General features: G+C 40.9%; 1 protein-coding gene and 1 pseudogene across 1 annotated transcript in view; one reads left to right on the forward strand and one right to left on the reverse strand.

Moving 5' to 3' along the window:
* Window positions 1-27342, reverse strand: part of GLI3 (GLI family zinc finger 3) — a 329749-nt gene that overhangs the window by 266578 nt on the left and 35829 nt on the right. The gene's annotated exons all lie outside the window — the stretch shown is intronic.
* Window positions 17872-18252, forward strand: LOC150001844 (large ribosomal subunit protein eL27 pseudogene; annotated as a pseudogene).

The raw sequence follows: 27342 nt of genomic DNA on the forward strand, positions 1-27342 counted from the left end.
AGGGAAAGACGGAGTCAATACAGCTTGGCTTCAGGTGCGCCGCAGGAGTTGCCGGTGTTGACTACAATGTCAAACCGCCTTAGGGACTCCGGCTCCGGATTTTCTGTTGGGGTTTACTCCCTTAGCCTTTCCCCTGAAGAGGTATGCCGCAAGGCAGCGGAGGTTTTTTTGGAGTCAGAGTTTTCCTTCTCTGATGTGCCCTGACTGGAAGATCGAACTAGCGACACTTAGCTCGCAGGCCGACGCTCAATCCACTGAGCCAAACCAGCCAGGGCTTTCCTAAAATTTGTACAGAACCACAAAAAAACCAAATAGCCAATGAAATCTTGAGATAAAAGGACAAAGTTGGAAACATCATGCTTCCTGATTTCAAACTATATCACAAAACTATAGTAATCTATGGCATCGGCTTTAAGAGACATACTGATCAATGGAATGTAACAGAAAGCCAAAAGACGAACCCATATATATATATGGTCAAGAAGCCAATGGAGAAAGGACAATCTTCAATGAATGATGTTGGGAAAATTTATATGTGGACAGGCACATGCAAAGCATGAAACTTGGCCTCTATCTTACACCATACATAAAAATTAGCTCAAAGTGGATTAAAGACTTGAACATAAGACTTGAAACTATAAAACTCCTATAAGAAAACACAGGTGGTAAGCTCCTTAACAAAGTTCTTGGCAATGAATTTTTTAATCTGACACCAAAAGTAAAAGCAACAAAAGCAATATAAACTACTGAACCACAATCAATGAACTACATCAAGCTCCTAAAAAGTTAAAAAGCTACTTGCACAGTGAATGAAACCACCAACAAAATGAAGGTAACCTACCAAATGGGAGAAAATATTTGCAAATAATCTATCTAAAAGATAAACATTTGAAATAATAGAAAGAATTCATAAAACTTAACAGCAAAAAAACCCCAAAACATTCTGATTAAAAATTAGGCAGAGGGGGAGCTCTGGCCAAGATGGAGGCCTAGAGACATGCTGTGTCTCCCTCCATAACTAAGAAGGAATACAACTACTTTAAAACTAGAGACAAACAGAAGTTCCACAAAATCGAGCTGCATGAAAGTCCAACAAAGAAAGATATAAAGAAGAAATACCCATCCAGACAGGTAGGAGTGCGGGGCTGGGGTGGCAAGGATGCGGTGTGGTGGCAGCAGCAGCGGCAGCAGTGGCAGGCTGCCGGCAAGTGCAGTGACACATTTTTAAAAATAGGGAGGGACACCTAGTGAGCGCTCCCAGCACCAGACCAGACCGCGTGGCTCACAGTCCCAGCACTAGGGAAAATAAAGCCTCATTGCTTCTGACTGTGCAAACCAGGGGGGGTTGGGGCGGAGGAAGAAACTGGCGGTGTGTCAGTAGAGTCTGCTTGTTTAAAGGGCCTCCACGGTCCGAGAAAATACACAGGCCCACCGTCTCTGGGAACTACAGCCAGGGCAACAGCTAGAGAGGCGCCAGTCCCATATGGAAGTGGGAGAAGTGCCTGGAAAAGGGGCGAGTGCTAAGCAAGTGACATCGTTCCCTCTCAGACCCCTCCCCCACACACAGCACCACAACGTAGTGAGAAGGGTTGTCAGTACTGATGAATATCTAAGGCTCTGCCCCTTACAACATAACAGGTGCGACAGCTCTACCTAAGACACAGAGGCAAACAAACACAGGAGCCTGTCAAGATGAGAAGACAGAGAAGTATGGCCCAAAAGAGGGAATGGATCAAGGTTCCAGTGGGAGAACTAAGCAACGAGGAGATAGCCAAACTAACAGATGCAAGGTTCAAAATACTGGTGATAAAGATGCTCACAGACTTGACAGATATGCTTAAGTATGGCAAACACATAAGGGAAGAAGTGAAGGCTATGATAAATGAAATGAAGGAAAATCCACACAAAACCAATGGTGAAGGGAAGAAAACCAGGGTTCATATCAACGATTTGGAACATAAGGAAGAGAAAAACAGTCAACCAGTACAGAATGAGGACATAAGAATTGAAAAAAATGAGGAGAGGATTAGGAACCTCTGGGACAACTTTAAACGTGCCAACATCCAAATCATAGGGTGCCAGAAGGAGAAAAGAAAGAGCAAGAAATTGAAAGCTTATGTGAGAAAATAATGAAGGAAAACTCCCCAAACTTGGCAAAGGAAATAGACATACAAGTCCAGGAAACGCAAAGTCCCAAACAAGCTAGACCCAGAGAGAACCACACCAAGACACATCTTAATTAAAATGCCAAAGGTTCAAGATAAAGAGAGAATCTTAAAAGAAGCAAGAATAAAGCAGAGAGTTACCTATGAAAAAGTGTCTATAAGACTATCAGCTGGTTTCTCAAAAGAAACTTTGCAGGCAAGAAGGGACTGGCAAGAAGTATTCAATGTGATAAAAAGCAAGGACCAACAACCAAGATTACTCTATCCAGCAAAGCTATCATTTAGAATGGAAGGGCAGATGAAGTGCTTCCCAGATAAGGTAAAGCTAAAGAAGTTCATCATTACCAAGCCATTATTATATGAAATGTCAATGGGACTTAAGAAAAAGATCAAAATTTTGAACATTAAAATGACAACAAACTCACAACTATCAACAACTAAATTAAAAAATAAAAACAAAATCCAACTAAGCAAACTGAATAGAAACAGAATTATAGGTAGGGGGATCATTTGGAGGGTTATCAGCTGGGAACTGGAAGGGGGAGAAATGGGGAAATGGTGCAGGGATTAAGAAGCATAATTGGTTGGTACAAAGTAGACAGGGGGAAGTTAAGAATAAAATAGTAAAGAGTGAAACCAAAAAACTTATATGTACGACACATGAACATGAACTAAGGAGGGTGAGATTGCTGGAGGGAAGGAAGGTACTCGGCAGAGGGGAGCAAAGGGAAAAAAATAGGGACTACTGTAACAACATAATCAATGCAATATACTTTATAAAATTAGGCAGAGGATCTGAATAGACATTTTTCTAAAGAAGACACAGATGGCCAGCAGGTACAGGAAAAGGCAACAATCAGGGAAATACAAATCAAACCTACAATGAGATAGCACCTCATATTTGTTAAAATAGTTATTATCAAAAAGACAGGAAATAATGAGCATAGCAAGATTGTAAAGAAAAGGGATCTTGTGTACTGTTGATGGGAATATAAATTGGAAAAAACTATGGAGAGTCCTAAAAACATTAAAAATAAAACTATCATATGATTTATCTATTCCAGTTTTGGGTATTTATCCAAAGAAAATGAGAATACTAACTCATAGAGATATATGCACTCCCATGTTCACTGAACCATTATTTAAAATAGCTAAGATATTGAAACAACCTAAGTGTCCATATATATATAATGGAATATTACTCAGCCATATAAAAAGAATGAAATCTTGTCATTTGTGATAACATGGATGAACTTCTAGGGCATTATGCTAAGTAAAATAAGTTAGAGAAAGTAAAAAATCATATGATCTCTCTTATATGTGAAATCTAAAAACAAACAAATCAAGGTCATAAATAAAGAGAACAGACTGGTGGTTGCCAGAGGCAGTGGGCATGAAGGAGGGAGAAATGGGTGAACTTTTTTTTTTTTGGCAGTGGCGGGGGGAGTGGGGGTTTGTTTAAATAATCTGAATATAAAGAAAAAATATATAAAAACACATGAAGACCATCAACAGGTCAAAAGAGAAAAATCACAGATCATAAAAACAAAAAATTATGAAAAGGCATACGACAAAAATTAACGCATTTTTATTTAAAAAATACCAAACTCAAACTAGAAGAATATTTCCTTAGCATAATAAAAATAATATTATTAAAGTACAGTCAAGATGGTTATTATCGGAATTAATCACTATTATCCAGGAAGTTGAAAGCAGTTCAATGTGATATAAAACAGAACTCAAGTATACAGCAATTAGAAAAGAAAATGTTATTGGTGCATAGTATCATGGTCAACCCTAAAAAGACAGGATGTAACAAATTATTAGAATAAGATATTTAATATAGCCATAAAATTGAAAATAAATAGAAATAGTTTTTCTATTTACCAGAAATTACTAGTTAATAAAAACATATTTTTAAACACATATTAACTTCCAGAAATGGTGTTAAGCCTTTAACACACTGTTAGTTTAGGCAGCTAGATACTAACAAATGAGAAGGGACCAAAAGAAACCAGACATTAAGAAGCCTAATCAACTAGGTAGCTGAATATGACAATAAGCCTGATTATGTCTAGAAGTTATAGCTTCAGACACCCCAGGGGATTGCAGCACTGCCTCACCCCTCCCTCCTCCATGTAGGGAGGAAAAACTGGCTTTCAGATCTCTCCAAGGTACAACCAATCAACTTGCTCGGATTAAGGGGGTGGGGGTGGGGGGTCAGAATAAATAATAAGGGAAAATAGGGAAAATTCTCTGCTGGGCACATGTGCAGTAGAAGCCAAGATGGCGTAGGAATAGGTCCTTCTACTTTTAAGATATGGACATTAGGAGCCAAGATGGTGACCAGGACTGTCTGTCTAGCCTTGGAAAAGGATCAAATTGGATAAGGAACACAGAACCATGAAAGTTCGGCTATGGATTGGGAATGTAATCCAAGTTTAACAACTTAATAGCACTCCCACTCTCTCTCACTCTCTCTCTCTCTCTCCCCCCTCTCCCCCTCCGTCCCTGTCTCTGTCTCCATCTCTCTCCGTCATCTCTGTCTCTCTCTCTCTCTCTGTAACATGAGCTGGTCACTTAGTTTGTTCATTCGCGCATTCCCTCTCCATAGCAGCACATGACACTAGCAGCTGCAGGCTCCAAGTGTAGGCTCAACATACACACTCCAGGAACAAGCCTGGTTATGGCAACACAGCACCAGCCAGAGTGCAGCTGAGAAGACAGACTAGCTAGCCAGACAGGACAGAGGCTTAACTGGACTAAGCTTTGACATGGCACAAAATTTCTGGGCACTGGCCCTATTTCCGGGCCTGATGAAGACAAAACTGGACTCTTTCCACAGTGCAATGGACAGAGATGACATACGGGGGACTTGGGGGCAGCTTTCCATTTCAATTCCTATCACAAATGACACTACACCTTATCAATCTGCCCAAGCTTGGGTCCCCGGAAATGCTTATCTCACGATTCCATGAAAAGAATCCATTTCCACCAGCAATAACATTAGCTCATTTTAATTTTCCCAACAACCCTAAAAATAGATATCCTTATTATCCTCACTTTATTGGAAAGACAGCAGATACTCAAAATCCCATGTATCTTACCCAATGTCCTACTGGTACCAAATGACAGAGCCAATGTGAGAACCAGGACAGCTGAACGCAAAGTCTTCATGTTCACTTCAACTCCATCTCTGCCTTTCAATTAAACTGAAAGGGCACACTCCTAACTCAAGCTAACATGCTAAGAAAAGAAATATATGCAATCCATATGAAGACATTAAAAGTAAAAAAATTTCTGACAATCACAAAAAAGACCAAATCTGACTATTATACCATATTTCACAATAGGCCCCCAAATAATAGATTTAATGTAACTCTGATCACAATCTACAGAGATATTATTACTTTTGCTGATGTTGTGCTTTCCTTGGAGGCAGCAAAGTTTAATAACAAGATTCTAAAGTTCCTCCAGAAGAAAAAGAAGTGAACATCCAGCCAAGAAATTTTAATACAGGGATTAAACTGTCCTTTAAGAGGCTAGTCATTGTCATCTACAAGCTTTGGTCAGTCAAGTTCCTCATTCCTAGTAGCAATTTCCTAATAAGAGTTCTATGTACACCTTTGATAGCCCCTAAGTTTCAATATATAGTACCTACAAACCCTAGAACAGCAAATAGGTAAACATTCAAAAGAAAATAAGCTAAAATTTTAAACTGCTAATGTGTGAAAATGATGAAATTGTTTAATATCTAGTTATTGGTCTTCAAACTTTACAGTTACTCTTTCACATTAAAAGTTAAAAAAGAAAGCCTTGGCTGCTGTGGCTCAGTGGATTGAGTGTCGGCCTGTCAGCCAAGTGTCACTGGTTCGATTCAAAAGATTGTATATCACACATTCAGAATGTGTAATCTGAAAAAGCAAGCCTCAGGAAAAATTCCACAGCTGTACTAAAATACAAGGGAACATCAAGCACCTTCTTTATTCCCTGTCATCTCTGCAGGGTACCACATCAGACCAGGCTTACAAGTTCCACTTCAGGGCCACCCATCCACCAGACTTCCTCGCCCACCCCTCCCCCCACCCCCACAATCCAGGTACCACCTTCAGCGAAACCCTTCTTTGCCTTACCTTTTCTACCATACAGCACCAAATTCTCTGACACTGTGTTCTCTAGTTGTGTATAAACTGGCATGGTGATGAGCAGACCTCTTTTTCCCAGCCCCTCCAACCCCAACCCTGTAAGGACCACCCAACAGGGAACAAGAGTTAGGGCCTGAAAGACCTGTTGATTCAGAGACTGCAAGTCAGCTTTGTGGCTCTAGGTAAGTTTAAGGTTCCAAAAGATAGGGAAATGACCACATTAAAAAGGTCAAGATTTTTTGACTTGGCTCCAGCCTTTTTAAATATTATGTTTCTAAATAAAGTAAATGGATACTCTACAGAAATAGTTAAAGAAAGGTCACAGATCAGAGAGAGATTTGATAAATCAAATAAACGGTGAGGCCAACATAGGAAAACAAAGAGCATGCTACAGACCTCTTGCTTTTTTGGTTTTCCATTAAGGAGCTATTCTTATAAACAATAAGCCCATTCAAAAGCTTTTTTTTTTAAATCCCTGTAGGAACCTTCTATCTCCTGGACCCACAGTGCTGCTCACCCTTTTCTCCTACATGCAACCCCTGGTGAGCAGCATCCTGCTCTTATGTGGATGGAAAACACCTTTGATCAGTACTCCAAGGGAAAAACAAAAAACAAAAAAAACCTGACTTCAATTACTCAGGAATTCTGTTGGTAGCAAAAGGTAAGTGAAAAGTAAATACCCCACGTAGAATGAATTTGCTCTGGCCCCTGTTCCACCAAAAGCCACGTTTCCAAAAACAGGTATGTGTTTAGATGGCTAGACACTCACATCCTTTTAATTTTTTATTTTTAAATATTTATTTATTATTAATTTATTACTAGGTATTATTCTCGTCGGCAGCCGTCCGTCTCGAGAGACGATGGTGTAGCTTCCTAAGTGTCTATCTGCACCGCCGAGAATGGCTGTGCAGTCCGACTCGGGAGTGACACGGCATCTGTCTCCTCCCGTGTTGAATCGACATCTTGCGATGACGCTGGAGTGTCCTCTCCAGTGGAGCTGAAGCTACAGAGCCTGGGCAGGGTGATATGGAGGGTCTGCTGTTGCCCATGCAGCAGACCCCCCCTCTCTTCGCAGCTGAAGGGTCCAAGGGAAAGACGGAGTCGATACAGCTTGGGTTCAGGTGCGCCGCAGGAGTTGCCGGTGTTGACTACAACGTCAAACCGCCTTAGGGACTCCGGCTCCGGATTTTCTGTCGGGGTTTACTCCCTTAGCCTTTCCCCAGAAGAGGTATGCCGCAAGGCAGCAGAGGTTTTTTGGAGTCAGAGTTTTCCTTCTCTGATGTACCCTGACTGGAAGATCGAACCAGCGACACTTAGCTCGCAGGCCGACGCTCAATCCACTGAGCTAAACCAGCCAGGGCTAGGTATTATTATCTGTCTGGTTTTCATGTATTTCTAGAGCTGAACTAAATAGGTAGTTAGCACATGCAACATCCCATCTTATTTTTGTTTCTTTCTTAAAACTTCTAATTACAAAATATGCCAAATATACACAAAAATAATAAAAACAATATGATAGTTATCAATGTTACATACAAGCCAAATTTAAGCAATGTTCACAACATGTTCTCATATTTGCTTCAGATAATTTTAAGGAAATAAAACATATAGCTAGTCTCCCAACCCCTGCCTCCGAAAGACTTATTCTGACGCACATTCTGGATTAAAACAATTGTCTGACCAGATGTTACAGAACTATGAGGACTCCTGAGGATTCACTCCACATTTACAGAAGGCTCTTGCTCCACATGACCTTCATGAAGCCTACAGTGACATTTCTAAGGAAACCAGTTAAGATGGTAAAGACAAACTAGATGGGAGCATACATAGTAGTGATTTTGGTAAATATAAGTATTGCTTCCTAAATATATAGCACAAACATCTACTCCATAAATTAAATAGAACCCACCATAAACTGAAGATAATCTGTAGAACTCTATCCTCTAAAGGAGTTAAAATGCTCCTAAATCTCTCCAGGTGTGGCTTAAGGTCATTTTCTGACCTACTCATTCATTCTACACATACATATTGAGTCTCATACTGTGCTGGCCTCTGTTCCAAGCATAGGTACAGGGTGAAGGAGACTAGAGTAGCTCTTGATTCTTAGATCCCAGTGAAGAGACAGAAAGTAAACATGCAAACATAAAGGAAACTTCATAGAGTGAAGAGTTCTTTAAAGAAAAATAAAGAAGAAATGTGATAGGGAATGCATGGTAAGGGCAGAGAGGGAGGCCTCAGAGAGGACAGCAGGGAGTTGAGACTGGACCACTGGAAGCAGGCACACATGCACAGGTCAGGACCAAGCAAGCCCACTGGGCTGAGATTTCTTCCAATTCCATTACCTGTGTGAGGAGCTGCCCTGAGACACCAGTTGCAGAGCCAATCCTGAGGGTGCTAACTCGGGAATGTGGGAGAATTGCATTACTGACTCACAGGCCAGAACAAGTTTTTGTTTGTTCTCCAAAGATCCTCTACCTCATCTCAGGGTGGTTTGGCAAAACTTGGAATCATGGCCTTCTAGGCAAATGGCTGTGGTCTCTTTAGCAATATCAAGACTGTAGAACTTCCCTCTTCAAAAATCAGTACACCCCTCTAAGCAACTTTGAGACCCCCTTAAGATATACTACATACACACACATCCCATGCACATACTAACTCTTTTGTATAGTAAACCTTAGACCATGACAGTTCAGAAACAATCAGATGAAACACAATCAATGGTATCAAAATGTACAGCTTAAAACTCTCAAGCATCTTTTACAAAGTTTTTGTTGTTGTTTTTGTTTTTTAACAGGAAAAGAATGGGGACAATCTCACTGCCAACTAGAATGACAAAGCATTTTTCTCCCCTAAATTTACCATAGATGGACTCTATAAAGCAGTCAATAACCAAAAACAAAAGAGTACACTCCAAACACAAGCAACACAGTTAGAAAACAGTCAGTGAGACATGCAAAAGGCTGAGTAGTCCTTTGAAAATGGACAACTTGGCCCTGGTTGGGTGGCTCTGCTGAAAGGCTGAAGCATAATCCTGTGCGCCAAAAAAAATAAAATAAAAAACGGTTGCAGGTTCAATCCCCAGTCAGGGCATATACCTACACTGAAGGTTTGATCCCAGTCAGGGCACATATAGGAGGCAAACAATTGATGTTTCTCTCTCACGTCAATGTTTTTCTGTTTCTCCCCCCCGCCCCCCCCGCCACTTCCTCTCTTCTCTCAAATCAATAAATACATCTTCGGATGAGGATTTCTTTTTTTTAAGAAAATGTAAAATGTACAACTTGGTCCAAATGTTAGATGTGGTTTTTACTGTGCACCATAAAGCTGAGTTACTAACATTTCTAAAATTTCTGAAAATGATTTTCAGGCAACTAGCCTGCTTTGGAGCAGATGAAAAGTTTCCATTGTTGATACAGATATTATTATGTAAGACAGATAAGCAATAAGCAAGATGTCCAATTCTAATAAATTCACAGAAAGCACATTGGAATTATTATTTTCCTCAGTACACACAAGCAGAGTGTGGGCAGACAACTACTGCTCCCCTCCCTTTCGAGTCCACTGTCTCACCAAACAGGTTATACGGCCAGTCAGACAGGTGAGGCCTACCGTGCTTCTCCTCCTGATGCCTCAGTTAGTTTTGTTTCTATAGTCACAATTCCACATGAGTTTTTCTGTGATAGCTGTTACTAAAAAACAGAATAAAAGTGAATAAAAGACTATGTGTACGTGTGTGTGTGTGTGTGTGTGTGTGTGTGTGTGTGTGCCCTCCCTTTACCTGACCCTGAAATTCAACAATACAGTGAGCACTGGAATGACAAGCTGAGGTAAAGAAGAAATGTAATAAGGTTAAATATAGAGGCCTATACTTAGGCCTCGGGACCTTATTCTTCAAATATTTGCAAGTATGTGGGAAAAAAATTAGATATACCTTGTGTGGATCCAGAAGGCCAGAGAATCAATCATCCATCCCACATCCATGATTTTAAGTGCTTCTGAAGGCAATGAGCTTGGGGAAGGGGTTAACAGTGTTGAAATTATGGGGAGGGAAGGGGCAGCCTGGCAAAGGGCTCTGTTCCTTCTTAGCAGTGGCTGTGGCAGCACTATTCAGGGCTCTTACCAACTGATTTGTACATTAAAAAAGGGACGGACTCCAAAACCTACAAGACTTCTCACCTCTAGGAGGCATTGGTTCTATAAAGATTCCTCCACCTTGTGGGAGATTGGGGTTGGTGGTTATCTGAATATTAGTGATCATAATCACTAAAAAATATTCCTATGGCAAAAACAAAGAGAAGAGAGGAAATAGACTAACATATGTTTTTTAATGCTGGCAACAACAATGATAATGAATCTAAGACAGGCAGCCATACTCATGAGAAGTCACTCTTCAATGACCCATTTTCACACATAACTGCTGTATTTGTACCCTCTCATCTTGATGGGGCGCTGACTCCTCACTGACCTGAAGGAGGAGAAGAGGACATGTGGAAGGGGCAAAAGCTTTTGGGACATTTAGGCCTTTCACAGTCAGAGAGGCAGATACAATATGTGGTCACAGCCTAGGCACCGTCTGTGTAATGCCCACCCCCAGCAAGGCCCTGGTATGTACAGCTGATGTTCTAGCATTTCAGCATCTGCCTGCCTCCTCAGAGAGGGCCACATCTTAGCATAAGAGGTGAACAGAATGGATTAGAAAACCAGATCTTCTAACACAAAATCAGCTACGTCCCAAGAAGCTTTGTTCCCAAAAGATTTTAAGTCAGCATTTCACTAACTGTTCCTTTGTACCTGCAACATGTTTCTGAAAATTGCAAGCCAATTAAAAATTATTAGTTGCATTTTTTAAAAATAATTTATCTCCATTAAGGAGGTGTAGTGGATATAAAAAGTTATGCTGACAGACTGGCGAATTCTATTAAGTTTAAAATAAAGATGGCAAGAACTATTTTTTTGTGTCTAAAAGAATGTGTCTCATACTGCACCAGCTGGTCAAGCCATTTTGGTTGTGAGGAGAAGTTCATTTAGACTTTTAGTCTTGTTTTGACTCTCTGAAAGACCTGACATAAATCCTGGGTCACTGCAACAGCGAAGGATCGTAAGGCAAAGATTGGGAGCACCAGAATGGTTCTTTCTTTAGCCTCTAAGCCCCTTTCCCAAACTTACAAGCTGTCCACAAGAAGCTCTCTATTTGGGTTAATAAGTCAGTCATGCCTACTGATTTCAAAACACTGAACCTAATTCTGTGAAAGAAAAACAAAGATGCCTTAATGCTCATCCTCATGCACCTCTTAAGCTATTTTTCAGGAAGCAATTTTTAGGACTTCATATGTGTATCTGTCCTTATACCAAAATCCCGAAAGCTATCACTCCATCATCATTAATATGAAGAAAAAAGAAGAGAACTAGAAATCATAAAATTGCCTAGTTGGTCCTGCAAAGGGCAGGTAGTCATACAGTGCTGAGGATGCATGAGCTGCTTTGGGTCTTCCAGCACTTCTGAGAGTTTCCACGTCTCCTTTTTCCCTCCTCAATGCCTCCATTTTCCCCACTCCAAGTCATTCTTCCCACTGAGCCAAAGGTATTTTTTAAGTAAAGTATATACTGTCACTACCGTCTTCCTATTCACCTTGATGATGAAGCCCACTTTTTTTTTTATTTCAGAGAGACAGAAAATGAGAAAGAGAGAAATAATGTGAGAGAAACATTGATCAGTTGCTACTGCACGTACCCCAACCAGGGATCAAACCCATGATTTTCTGGTTTACAAGACAATGCTCCAATCAAGTGAGCCGCACTGACCAGGGCTAAGCCCTAACTCTTTTACTTTTTTTAAGTATATTTTATTGATTATGTCATTACAGCAGTCCCAATTTTTTTCCCTTTGCTCCCCTCTGCCCAGTACCCCCCAGTACTTATATGGGTAGTGCATATAAGTTCTCTGGCTTCACCCTTTCCTATATTATTCTTAACTTCCCCCTGTCTATTTTGTACCAACCAATTATGCTTCTTAGTCCCTGTACCATTTCCCCATTTCTCCCCCTCCCCTCTCCCAGCTAATAACCCTCCAAATGATACCCATACCTATGATTCTGTTCCTATTCTGGTTTGCTTAGTTAGATTTGTTTTTATTTTTTTAGATTCAGTTGTTGATAGTTGTGAATTTTTTGTCATTTTAATTTTCATAATTTTGACCTCCTTTTTCTTAAGTAAGTCCCTTTGATATTTCATATAATAATAGCCCAATATCTTTAGCTTTGTATTCATAGGCCTCTATCATATGGTCTCAATATGCCTTTCTAGTCACACTTTCAATCACAACCCTCCCTATTCCCAGCCCATGCTTACCCATTAATTGGTATCACTTCCTCAAATCACCAAAATTGTCCCTACATCCAAGTCTCTGCTTATGCTGCTCCCTTCTACCTCAAATGCGTTTCTTCTTTATCTTATTCTCCAGCCCTTAGTCCCAACTTCTACAGATCCTGCCTTAAAAATTTACATTTAGAAGATCTAACTTGTATTACCTTTTCAATGAGACTTGCCTGAATGCTGTGTAGGGTATAATTTATACTGCACCTGATAAGTGTACTGTAATTTGGTCGTTTATTAGCCACTTGTAAGAATCTTTTTTTTTTTTAAGACTGTTACTTATTTTTAAAGAGAGGGGAGGGAGGGAGAAGGAGAGGGAGAGAAACATCGATATGGAAGAGCAACATTGATTGGTTGCCTCTTACACGCCCCCAACTGGGGACCTGGACCACAACACAAGCATATGCCCTGATCGGGAACTGAATCAGTGACATTTCAGTTCCCAGGAGGATACTCAACCAACTGAGCCACACCAGCTAGGGCCACTTGTAAGAATCTTGAAAGCAGGCCCCACATTTGTTAATCTTCAGAATCAGATACAGATCTTGTCCGCCCAAGATGGAGGCCTAGACTGACACACTCCATCTCTTTCCACAACTAAGACAGAATACAACTACCGCAAAACCAAAAATAACCAGAAGTACCAGAAAATAAAACTACATGGAAGTCCAATGTATGAAGTTATAAAGAAATGGTGCTCGTCTGGACAATTAGGAGGGACAAAGCCAGGGCAGAGAGGTCAAGCTGTGCTGGCAGTGGCAGCTGCAGCGATAGCAGCGGTATGGCGGTACACACAGACACTCGTATTTAAGGGGAGGTGAAAAGCACTTGGGGAGCACCCCCAGCTCCAGACCAAACCCGTCAGCTTGTGATTCCAACACTGGGGAAGGCAGACCCCCATTTCCTCAGACTGTGAGGGCTGAAGGGGGTGGGGACAGAAGAGGAGGCTCCCAGTCCCTCAGCAGCGAGTGAATGAGAGGAATCCATCTAGGATACCCGCCCCCGCACAAAACACCACAGCATGGTGAGTAGGGTCGCCTGGTAGTGATGACTGCATGGTGCTCTGCACCGTATAGCGTAGGAGGTGTGATAGCCCCCGCCCAGGAAGCAAAGTGAAACACAAAACAGTCAGAATGGCACAGATCATGATAGAGATCCCGGTGATGCAGCTGACCAGACAGCAAATATCTAATCTAACAAAGCAGCAGATAAGAAATCTTTCTGAGGCACAGTTCAGAGCTTTGCTTATAAAAATGCTTACAGACCTAACAGCAGATTTTAAACAAGATGGGGAAGGAATGAAGGCTAATCCTGCTGAAATGAACAAAAGCACATAGGAAACTAGTGGTGAGGGAAAGAAAACCAGGGATCAAATCAAGAAATCGGAACATAGGGAAGGAAAAACAGTCAACCCATGCAGAAAGAGGAAACGAAAAGTGAGGAAAATGAGGAGAGGCTCAGAAACCTATGGAACAGCTATAAGTGGGCCAACATTCAAATCACAGGGTTGCCAGAAGGTGAAGAAGAACTAGAAACTGAAATATTATGTGAAAAAATATTGAAGCAGAACTTCCCTAACTGGGGGAAGGAAATAGACTTACAGGTCCAGGAAGCACAGAGAGTTCCAAAACAGCTGGACCCAGGGAGAACCACACCAAGCCATGTTATCATCAAAATGTCAAAAATTAGGGATAAAGAGAGAATCTTAAAAGCAGCAAGAGAGAACAAGAGGATTACGTACAAAGGGGTCCCAATAAGGCTATCAGCTGATTTCACAAAAGAAACTCTGCAGGCAAGAAGGGACTGGCAAGAAATATTCAAAGTCATGAAAAGCAAAAACCTACAACCACAATTACTCAATCCAGCGAAGCTATCACTCAGAATAGAAGGGCAGAGAAAGTGCTTCCAGGATAAAGTAAAACTAAAGGAGTTCGTCAGATCCAAACCACTGTTATATGAAATGTTAAAGGAACTTATTTAGGAGAAAGAGGATCAAAACTATGAACATTAAAATGAAAACTATATCACAACAACCAACAACAGAAGCTAGGGAATCGAAGCAAAGGCAAACTAAGTAGGCAACAAGAATGGGAAAAGAATTACAGGTATGGGGAACATTATGGGGGGAGGCCAGCAGGGAAAGGGAATCGGGGTAAGAGAAGAAGATGGTACAGGAATTAAGAAGCATAGTAGGAGGAAGTGGAGTAGATAGGAAGATGTTGAGAAGAACTATATGCACAACCAATGGGCATGGACTAAGGTGGGGTTGACAACTGGAGGGAGGGGGGTCACTTGGTGGAGGGAAACAAAAGGAAAAGAAATTGGGACAACTGTAACAGCATAATCAATAAAGCATATAAAAAAATCAGATACAGTGTCTGACATTTAGCAGAGTCTCAGTAGTATTTGTTGACTATGAGCAGCACATCAGTAAAAAAGAACATTAGAGTTCTAATGGCATGGACTTGGATGCAAAGGAGTTGGAAAAATATAATGATTCAGGGTTTTCTATATATTATTTTCCTGTATTTTATCCCCAATTTTTTCCTTAGGTTTGTTCCATTTGAATATCCTAAAAAAAAAAGAAAAGGTTCTTATTAGACAGAAATCTCCTGGGCAGGGTCTAGACATGAAAAGTTCTATTGTGTGCACAATTTCCCTGAGACACTCCTGTGAGAAAAGGCACATGTTTGAGTTTCTCTGTGGGCTGGCAAATTTTCTGAACTTACTGGCACTGCTCTGGTGAATGTGTGTCTCCCCAGACTAAAGTCCAGCACAATGCTGCATGATCTGAAATTTGGAAAATACACAAATGTCTCTCAATTATTTCCAAAAGCTTTTGGCAGCAGGTTGAGGGCATGATTTACAGTGCATGAAGTTGAAGCTTCAGAAACTAATGGAATTACAACTTTCATAGCAACACTTCCTATCTTCAAAGGGATGTATATTCTGCTACTAGAGGTTCTTAACGATGTCTGTGATTCTTTTCTCTTTATGAGTCCTGCTTTATACACATGCATTACAGCAACATGTCACACACAGGACCAAGACCATATCCTTCTCAGACTTCTCTCTTCGATTTGGCCAAGACCAGAATCAACTTAAGTCCAGCACTCCTAAGTCATTAGTCAACTAAGGTTTCCCACAGGTTAAGGTAACTTGAGATAAAAAACAAGTGTTCCAATATTCCTTTGATTATTTCTGTTGCCATCAGTAGTCTCCCAATAAAAACAACAATAAACTGACCATTGCATTTTGATTGTTTCAGTAGAAAAAGTCACCACATAACGGACACTACTATCCAAGAATATGGAAGACAGCTTCCAGAACTTGATAAAAATGCAGCCTGATGTAGAGAAGCCAGAGCAGAGTATTTTTCCTGAGAAAAAACAAGTGGTATTTACATTAACACAAGTACTTTCAATGTACCTGAAACTTTCAATTCAAGATAGATGAGACAAAAGAAAAACTAAACTGCTTCCAGAACATGTTAAAGTATAAAAGGTAAAAGTAAAGCAAATACCTGTTAGGTCTTTCCAACTGTTATTTCCTGCATATTTTCTTATGTGACAGATTTAAAGGAAAAATAAAACACTTCTGAAGACGAATGCAGGACACGAAAGTGAGTGTGTATTTGTGTATGCTTTGATGAATGCCTGGGAAGAATAACCTTGTGAGAATGTGGCAGAAAACAATTGAGACTGTTTCTTATAGCCAATACAATTACAATACAGCCTGGATAAGCTGGTGGAATATAATTTCAAATGAAATTCCAAAGGAGCATCTTTTAATCATGACATATTCCAGAGAATAACATAAGCAATATTAAGACCCAATACCCATATTTAACACATTAAATTTTGCCACATTTCTCTCTAAAGAAGATGACACAGGTACATTTGGACCCTCCCCTATCTTATTCCTTTTTACTCTCCCCCAGAGATAAGCATTATTGCTGAAAGTGATGACACACACCCATGTTTTTATACTTTAACTACATATGTATGAATTCATAAACAACAGAATTCCAGAAAGATGTTCCTAAAGTTCACCTAGAAGACAGAAACTGAAAAACAGCCAAGAAGCATTTGAAAAGAAAGAGTGAACAAATGATAAAGTGTACCATCAGATAAAATGTGTATGTTAAGAATAGGTCAAAAGAATAAAACAGTTCAGAAAAAGAAGCTAGAAAATATATTAAGGCAAGGAAGTCAGATATATGTATTTTTTTAGGTGTTCTGATGTGAGGAGGGGGGCAAGGGTCCCACACATAAAACCAACAATTCTCCATAAGTTAGAGTGTATATGAGAATTTAACTTAATTCTGAAACTATCTACCCAGAGTTAGCATCAGGTTCCTCAGGTTAAAGATTCGAACACCAGTGACAACTCCAGGTTTTTACCTGTACTAGAAGTTCCCAAAATCACCACCATCGGGATCAGTTAATTTGCTAGAGTGGCTCACAGACCTCAGAGAAACATTTTAGTTACTAGATCATCAGTTAATCGTAAAAGCTGAGGAACAGTCGGATGGAAGAGATAAACAGGATAAGATATGGGAAAATGGTGCAGAGCTTCTATGCCCTCTCCAGGTGACCGCTTTCACCACACCTCCATATGTTCACCAACCAGGAAGCTTTCTCAACCCTGCCCTTTTGGGTTTTATTGAGGCTTCATTGCATAGGCATGATTGATTAAATCATTAGCCATTGGGGATTGATTCAACTTCCAGCCACCCCTCCTCCTCAACCCATCCTCCAGGTCTGGGGTGTGACTGAAAGTTCAAACCCTCTAATTAAATAGTCAGTTCCATTGGCAACTAGCCCCCATCCTTAGGTGCCTTCCAAAAGTCACCTTATTAATATATTAACAAAAGACTTATCACTCAACACTTAGGAAATTCCAAGGGTTTGGGGAGCTGTCTTTCAGGAACTATGGAGGATGACCAAATATATATGAGAAACATCTTTTGGTCATCCGAATTCCCAAATACATATTTCTTATAAATCTTAGTATCACAGGTATCATTTCAAATTAGTGACAAAATAACTAATATACAATGATTTACCCCAAAAGAACTACAAATTTTAAAAAGAAGACTTCAGGATCACCTTCTCCCTGGGGTGAAATGTTAAGAGGAAGTGCAGTTCTTTTCTTTTCTGCTGTAGGCCGAAGTGGCTGCTGTTAAAATGGGCAAGTGTATGAACCCCTGGAAGGTGGTGCTGATCTTGGCCAGCCACAAAGCGGTCAGCGTGAAGAACATGGATAATAGTAGCATCTCAGACTGCCTCTACAGCCATGATCTGGTGTCTAGAATTGACTCTCATCTCTCCAAGACGAAAATTGTCAAGAAGTCAAAGATTAAGTCTTTTGTGAAAGTTTATAACTGCCATCAACCCATGCCAACAAGGTATTCTGTGGATATCCCCTTGCACAAAACTGTCATAAAGAAGGATGCCTTCAGAGATCCTGCTGTGAAAGGCAAGACCCAAAGAGAGACCTAGTTTGAGTTCAAAAAGAGGTATAAGACCAGCAAAAACAAATGATTCTTTCAGAAGTTTCAGTTTTAGATCTTTTTTGTTTCAGCCATTAAAAATACAATTTAAAAAAAAAATAGACTTCAACAGACACCTCACAAAGAAGTATGTCCAAATGATATACTTGAAGTATGTCCTATAAATATCTAAAAAGATGCTTAACTCCCTCAGTCATCAGGGATTAATTAAAACCAGAATTAATACCATTATACAGCCAACAAAAGGGCTAAAAAAAATACAGCAAGGACCTAGTGTTGGCAAGAATGAGCAGCAATTCCCTACAACCACCTGGGAAAACTATTAGGAAGTATCAACTAAAGCTAAGTATATGCACCCCCTATGATACAGTCATTTTATTCTTTGGTATGTACCAAAAGAATTGTGTACAGAGGTTCACCAAAAGACAGGTACCTAACAGCCAATGTTCCTAACAGCCAAATACTGGAAACCACCCAAATGCCCATTAGTAGTAGAATAAATGGAGCAAGCCCTTGGAACAGAAGTAACACGAGAGGGCCTTTCCAGGGGCTACTCATGCTTTCCTCTTGGTTAGCCTGTTTACGTGTTGTATTCACTATAGGAAAATATATCAAGCTGATCACACATGTTATATACACGTTTCTATCTGTGAATTATATTTCAATTAACAATTTTTAAAATGAGATGAAGTTTTCACCTGTCATATTTTCTTTAAAATATTTCATACTAATGTTAACAAGTGTCTCTGAAAATGAACACTTATAAACAATCAATGAAATTTAAGTTGCTATATTTATAAGAGCTAATTTGATAAGATTACTTTAAGATACAAAGTTTTATTTATTTATTTATTTATTTTAGATTTCCATCACATACTTATTTACAATTTGGGGGGAAAAGTGTAAATGTCCAATGACATCAAAGTTAAGTTGAACAGTCAGTTTTCCGGCCAAGATCGAGGGGTAGACAGACATGCTGCGCCTCCCTCCACAACTAAGAAGGATTACAATTACCTGAAAACTAGAAAAAACCAGAAGTTCCAGAAAATCAAACTGAATGGAAGTCCAACAAAGATATAAAGAAGAAATACTCATCCAGACAGGTACGAGGGGTGGAGCCGGGGCAGAGAGGACACAGTGTGCTGGAGGCAGCAGCAGGTTGGCGGAAAGCACAGTTACACAGTTTAAAAAGTCAGGAGGAAGACCTTGGGAGTGTTTCCAGCTCCTCACCAGACTGTGCAGCTTTCTGTCCCAGTACCAGGAAAAATCAAGCCTCATTGCTTTTGACTGTGCAAACCAGTGGGGGTTGGAACGGAGGCAGAAACTGACAGTCTCTCAGCAGAGTCCACTTGTTTAAAGGGTCCCCATGAAACTAGAACATCCGCACAGCCACCCACTCTGGGAACAACAGCCAGGGCAGCAGCTAGAGGGGTGCCAGTCCGGTGCGGAAGTGGGAGAAGTGCCTGGAAAAGGAACGAGTGCTGGGCAAGCGGCATTGTTCCTTCTTGGACTCCTGCCCTGCATACAGCGCCACAACATGGTGAAACAGGTCACCTGTTACTGATGAATACCTAAGGCTCCACCCCTCACAACCCTGTAGGAGCGACAGCCCTTCCTGGGACATGGAAGCAAACAAACACAGGAGACTTCTGGCCAAGATGGAGGCCTAGACTGACACACTCCATCTCCCTCCAGAACTAAGAAGAAATACAACTACTGCAAAACCAGAAATAATCAGAAGTACCACAAAATAAATGGAAGTCCAATGTATGAAGTTATAAAGAAGTGGTGCTCGTCCGCAGCAACAGCAGCAATGGAGGCAGGACAGCAGTAGGCACAGACACCCATATTTAAGTGGAGGCGAAAAGTGCCTGGGGAGTACCCCTAGCTGCAGATCAGACCCGTCAGCTTGAAATTCCAAAGCCGGGGAAGGCACACCTCCATTGCCTTGAACTGTGAGGCCCAGAGGGGGTGGGGACAGAGGAGGAGGCTCCTGGTCTCTCAGCAGAGAGTGAACGGCAGGAATCCATATTGGAACTCTGCCTCCCCCGCAGAAAATGCCACAGTGTGGTGAGAAGGGTCACCCAGTTGTGACGAGTGCACTGGGCTCTGCCCCCTGTAGCGTAGGAGGTGTGACAGCCCTGCCCAGGAAGCAAAGGTAAACACAAAATGATCAGGATGGCAGAGATCATGTTAGAGATCCCAGTGATGCAGCTGACCAGACAGCAAATATCTAATCTAACGAAGCAGCAGATAAGAAATCTTTCTGAGGCACAGTTCAGAGCTTTGCTTATAAAAATGCTTACAGACCTAACAGCAGATCTTAAACAAGACAGGGAAGGAATGAAGGCTAGTCCTGCTGAAATGAACAAAAACACATATGAAACTAGTGGTGAGGGCCAGAAAACCAGGGATCAAATCAACAAATTGGAACATAGGGAAGGAATAAATTGATGCTGGAAATCAAGACTTCTGATTTGAGGTATGTTCCCATGCCTCTCGGTGCAGGTGTTTAATGATCCGAGCAGCAAGCTGGACTCACTGGTGCCAACAGCCTCAGGATCTTAAAAACATCCTGTGACTTAAAAAGAATCTTGCTGAGTACTCCATCTTCCCTGATGTTGATAAGGAAATCAAATAAAACTAAGCACAAATGGTGTTTAACCTTGATTGCTTTCTGTTAGTGTTTAAGGAACAGTGCATCTATTCCATAGTATTAAAAGAATAGATGATTGGATTTCTGTTTTTCTGGTTTTGAATCTATAGATGCTATACAGACTTGTTTATCAGGAAGCGTTCTCTTCAGTTAATCCTTTAAGCTTCCTCTGTTGTAAGTTTCAAGTACATTGTAATCATTCCTAGAATGTGCCTGTGAGCTCATTCCTGGACCCTCCCTGTTGATTAGCATATCTTCAAAATCCAATAAAAGGAAGGTGCTTGCACTGCTCAGTGCTGACCTGCCTGAGTGTGCGGCAGCCCTCCGTCTGTCCCATTCTGTCTGCTGGAATTGCCTCCGTGCCCTCGACCACAAAGTACTACAATAATAAACAGTCGACCAGTGCAGAAAAAGGAAACAAGAAGTGAGAAAAATTAGGAGAGACTCAGAAACTTATTGGACAGCTATAAGTGGGTTAACATCCGAATCTTAGGGTTGCCAGAATGTGAAGAACTATAAATTGAAAAATATTGTGAAAAAATATTGAAGCAGAACTTCCTTAACTGGGGGAAGGAAATAGACTTACAGGTCCAGGAAGCACAGAGAGTTCCAAAGCAGTTGGACCCAGGGAGAACCACACCAAGACACATTATCATCAAAATGTCAAAAATTAAGGATAAAGAGAGAATCTTAAAAGCAGCAAGAAAGAAGAGAATTACATACAAAGTGGTCCCAATAACACTATCAGCTTATTTCGCAAAAGAAACTCTACAGGCAAGAAGGGACTGGCAAGAAATATTCAAAGTAATGAAAAGCAAAAACCTACAACCACGATTACTCTATTCAGCGAAGCTGTCATTTAGAATAGAAGGGCAGAGAAAGTGCTTCCAGGACAAAATAAAACTAAAGGAGTTCTTTAGATCCAAACCACTGTTATATGAAATGTTAAAGGGAATTTTTTAGGAGAAGGAGGATCAAAACTATGAATATTAAAATGAAAACTGTATCATAACAACCAACAGCAGAAGCTCGGGAATTGAAACAGAGGCAGACTAAGTAGTCAACAAGAGTGGGAAAAGAATTATAAGTATGGGGAACATTTTGGGGGGAGGTCAGTGGGGAGGAGCAAGGGTGTAAGGGAAGGAGATGGTACAGAAATTTAGATGCATAGTAGGAGGGTGTGGAGTAGATAGGAAGATGTTGAGAAGAACTATATGCACAACCAATGGGCATGGACCAAGGGGGGAGAGACAACTGGAGGGAGAGGGGTCACTGGGTGGAAGGGAACAAAGGGAAAAGAAATTGGGAAAACTATAATAGCATAAACAATAAAAGATATTAAAAATCAATAAAAATGTTAAAAAACATAATCAATAAAGTCTATTAGAAAAATAAAAAGTTAATTTGGAGTAGTACATGACATGGAAAATGCCCCTGGCATATGGTTACCTAAACATGTAGTAGATGCCATAAAAATGAAAAGAGACTTCCAGTCCTTGCAAAGGACTCAACTGAGAAGCAGATGGCTGGTGATGGCTGAGGCAGATGCCAGCTGTGATTCTTGTTCACGAAACACGGTAAAGAGCCATACCCCTTGCTGAGCACATGCTATGTGCCCCTCACTATCTGTCCTGCCAGTGTCACAGCCCTGAAGGCTTGTCTGAAGTTGGACTGGCTACATTTCAAGGGTTCCAATAGCCACATGTTGCCAATGGTTATCGCATTGAACAGTGCAGCTATTTTGGGGAAGCAGGAAAGAAATCAAGTGGATAAAGGTAAATCCCATCCAGGATCCATATTGCATTTAGTTGTCCTGTCTGTCTGTCTCTCTTTTGAAATATAATTAACACATCACAAGGAAGGAAGGAAGAAAAAAGGAAGGAAGGAAGGAAGGAAGAATGGAAGGAAGGAGAAGAGAAGAGGAAAAAAACTGAAAATATAACAAAATGTTAACAAAGGTTATCGCTAGGTGGTAAGATTCTAGGACGTGTTCAGGTTTTTCATAATGCATTCTGATTTTCCCAATGAGTACATATTCCTTTTAAAAAATTAAGAAAGAAAACAAAAGCTTAATAGAGAGGAAAGCTGAGATAATATAGGTAGTTCTAAGGTCTCAGGCTATGGGTAGCAGGCTGCCTAGCTGTTGGGTGAGTTAGAAGTGCCTTTCATTCCCTGTATTCCTTTAGGTTCCAATTTCACTGAAATGCTTTCTAAAATCATTATTTAAGAAATTTCTGGAAAAGGCAGTAGATCTCTGGTAGTCTCCAAAAGGCTGCTTATGTGCAGACTGGTACACGATCTGATGCCACCAGGGGCAGATCCAGGAAGTGCAGATCAATCTAAGAAGCAGTAACAAACAAGAAGAGTCACACAAAATGGGGAGACAGAGAAACAACCCCTGATCGAAATGAAAGGAAGAATCCCTAGAAGAGTGCTAAATGAAATAGAAGGAAGCAAATTATCCGACATGGAATTCAAAAAATGGATTGTAGGGAAGCTCAGTGAGATCAGCAAGCTCAAAGAAAACTAAAAAAACTCCAGGGAAACTATAAGGAACTTAATGAGAATTTCAAAAGCATGAAAAAGGACATAGAAGCTATCAATAAGAGCCAGAAGGAAATGAAGAACACAATTTCTGAATTGAAGAACACAGTAGAAGAAATTAAAAGCAGGCTAGAGGAAGCAGAAAATCAGAGCAGGGAGCTGGAGGACAACGTAGAAAAAAAATCCCAGACAGCGCAACATAATGAAAAAAGACTGAAAAAGTATGAAGAGGTTTTAAGACAGCTGCAGGACAACATGAAACGTAATATCTGTATCATAGGAATTCCAGAAGGAGAAGAAGAGGAGTCAGGGACAGAAAACCTGTTTGAAAAACTAATGACAGAAAACTTCCCTAACATGAGGAGAGAAATAATCATGCAAGTCCAGGAAGCACAGAGGGTCCCAATGAAGATGAACCCCAACAGGTACACTTCAAGACACAACATAATTAGAGAAACAAGATGGCGGAGGAGTAAGTGGAAGCCACACTAACTTCCTCCCAGAACTAGTCTGGATTTACAACGTAATTTTGGAGAAATCATCTGGAATAACCAACCGAACACTAGCTGGAGAGAAGTCTTATAACCACGGAGAGACAAAAAAGGCCGCTACATTACAACGTGACTGGTAGGGAGTGCGGAGACGCGGAAGGGCTGGCTAGGCTCACACGGGTGGCAGCTGAAGGGGCTGAGAAACAGCTCAGCAGCTGGGGATTTCCCCTGAGAAGGGCAGGGTCTAAACCCCCAGCCGGGCTCCCCAGCCTACAGCAACAGAGTGGAAAGTAAAATAGTATCCAGCTGAGAAAAACGAAAAGCCACAGGGTTTCTTGCTAGCCGGAGAGAAACAGCTGGAGAAAAAGAGCTCTTAAGCGGATCACATACAAAAATATTTTGGCCCCCACTTACCCTGGGCACAAGCAGAGGGAAGGCAGAGAGGACTGGAGATGCTTGGGGAGAGTTTGGTGTGGTGGCTTTGAGGGGAGAGCTGGGGAAGCGGCCCAGTGCTGACTCATCCCCACACTGCAGGCAGACTATTCCAGGACAGGTGGCGTCAGCCTGCGGGGAAGCAAAGGCCCTGCCTACAGGAATTAAGCTGCCACACCCACGGTCCTTAAGCCTGACAGCTAATCACAGATTGAATAGATTAACAACTAAAGGAGACAGACAAAGGCAGTAAATCCCTGGAAGTCCCCAACAGGCTGCTTAGGCCCAGACTGGTACAGGATCTGATGCCATCAGGGGCAGACTCAGGAAGTGCAGATCATTCTAAGAAGCAACAAAAAATAGGAGTCACAAAAATGGGGAGACAGAGAAACAACCCCTCATCGAAAGGAAAGGTAGAGTCCCCAGAAAGAGTGCTAAATGAAATAGAGGGGAGCCAACTATCAGATATGGAATTGAAAGCATGTATTATGGAGAAGCTCAATGAGCTCAGCGGAAACTACAAAGAACTCCAGAAAAACTACAGTGAACTCCAGAAGAACTATAAGGAACTTACTGAGAATTATACCAGCATCAAAAAGGACATGGCAGCTATCAATAAGAGCCAGGAGGAAATGAAGAATACGATCTCTGAATTGAAGAACACAGTAGAAGGAATTAAAAACAGGCTAGAGTAAGCAGAAAATCGGATCAGCGAGCTGGAGGACAATGTAGACAAAAACTCACAGACAGTGCAACAAAATGAAAAAAGGCTGAACAAGACTGAAGAGGCTCTAAGACAGCTGCAGGACAACATGAAACGTAATAATATCCGTATCATAGGAATTCCAGAAGGAGAAGAAGAAGAGCAAGGGATAGAAAACCTCTTTGAAAAACTAATGACAGAAAACTTCCCTAACATGAAGAGAGAAAGAATCCTGCAAGTCCAGGAAGCAGAGAGGGTCCCAATGAAGATAAACCCCAACAGGCCCACTTCAAGACACATCATAATTAAAATGCCAACACTGAAAGACAAAGAGAGAAACCTAAAAACAGCAAGAGAGAAACAACTAATAACATACAAGGGAGCTCCAATTAGGCTATCATCAGATTTCTCAGCAGAAACACTACAAGCCAGAAGGGAATGGCAAAATATATTCCAAGTAATGAAAAACAAAGGCCTACAACCAAGAATACTCTACCCAGCAAGGCTCTCATTCAAAATGGAAGGTGAAATAAGGAGTTTCCAAGACAAAAGAAGGCTAAAAGAATACATCTCCACCAAACCAGCATTGCAAGAGATGCTAAAGCATCTGCTTTAAGAAGATGAAGAAACAGAGAGAGACAGAGAGGAACACGAGTACAAAGTGGGGAAATGACAATGAATAAGTACTGAAAGAAAGAAGGAACTTCTACCATTTGCAACAAAATGATTGGAACTAGAGAGAATTATGCTTAGCGAAATAAGCCAGGCAACAAAAGAAAATTACCTTATGCTATCACCTGTTAAAGGAAACTAATGAACAACACAAACAAATGAGCAAAATTGAACCAGAGGTATGTAAACGAGGAATAAACTAACAGTAACAAAGGGGGAGATGGAAGGGAGAGAAGTGGTAAGAAGGGGAAGGGTCTAGTCAAAGAACATGTATAAATGACCCATGGACATGGACAACTGGGTGGGGACTGAATGTGGGAGAAGGGAGGGACAGGGTGCAGAGAAGCAAGAGGGGGGAAAATGAGACAACTGTAATGGAAAAACAAACAAACAGAAAAATTTTTAGTGGGGGGAAAATAAAATATAAAGAATAGAAATGCAAGTTCAGTGAATATTAGAAGGACAAGAATTTTCCTTCACACTGTATATATTTTCTCCCTATCTGATACCTCCAGAATTTGGCATTCTAAAGAAGTAAGTAATGACCTAAGTTTCTTTGCATAAAACTAATAAGACCAGTTGTTAATAACGATTTTTTGACTAAGACTTTGACTGGAATGTCATGCCTAAAGGAGACATGATTGGGCTTTGGTTGTTACCAAGAAGCCCTGAGCAACTGGGACTGACTTTCAAAGGTAATAAAAGTCCACGAGATAAAAGGCCTGGTACCTTGGATGGATGAGCGGTCCATAGCAATCTTTCCAGGGAAGGAACGAAGGTTGTTTTCCTGAAAGATGGCTAGAAGGGACCATAAGGCACAATGGAAAACCAGGAGGACCTGGAAAAGACAGGTGTTTACAGGCAAGGCTGAATCCCAGGTATGTGGCTCAACTTCTGTGCCCTGAAGGGCAGACTGAAGGTCACCCTAAATGTTCCTTGTGTAAGTTCCAGCAAAGGAGAACTAAAGATCATAAGTGATCATATGCTGCTCTTGTTGTGTTTATGCAAAGGAACAGGATAAATTAAAAATGAACTTAATGCAGTCCCTTTAATGACAAGGAGGGTAATCTTAGGGAGAAAACTCAAGATTCAAGGAAGATCACAATGCCCAGTGGTAGACTATAAAGTAGTGCAGCTAACTGTCTTTAAAGTTTCTTTTCATTTAAAATTTGTTTTCATTTGAAAGTTAAACTATGTCTGTGGCATTATCAAAGATGTTTAATTTACAGGCGAGAAAAATGTCAAATGCCTTGCAACTGGATGTCTTTCCGATAAGACAGTCCTACAGATTTAGAGACTTGTATGTGGGTTATGTTACATAAATTAACATGTGTTTTCTGTTTTCAAAGGGCATAAGCCTACGATCTCATTACCTGAGTGATTGTCTGTACATATAGGCCTCACTTAATCCTGTCTGCATTGCTGCCTCCTGAGACTCAATGGTTTGGCTGAACTAAGTGGCTGGGTTGGTGAAGAACGGGGTGGTCTGTGGGCTTCACTTTAAAACTGGCTTCTCTTTTCTATCCTAATGGCTTGGACAGAAAGAGCCCAGAGGCCTGAGAGGGGGGAAACCTAAAATATTTCCCTCAGTCCAAACTAAGTATAATGGGCAAAAGGGTTTTGGACAGGTGAGATGTACCTGGCATA

This window comes from Furipterus horrens, unplaced genomic scaffold, assembly GCF_987537825.1.
Source record: "Furipterus horrens unplaced genomic scaffold, mFurHor1.1.pri manual_scaffold_9, whole genome shotgun sequence".
Classification (NCBI taxonomy): domain Eukaryota; kingdom Metazoa; phylum Chordata; class Mammalia; order Chiroptera; family Furipteridae; genus Furipterus; species Furipterus horrens.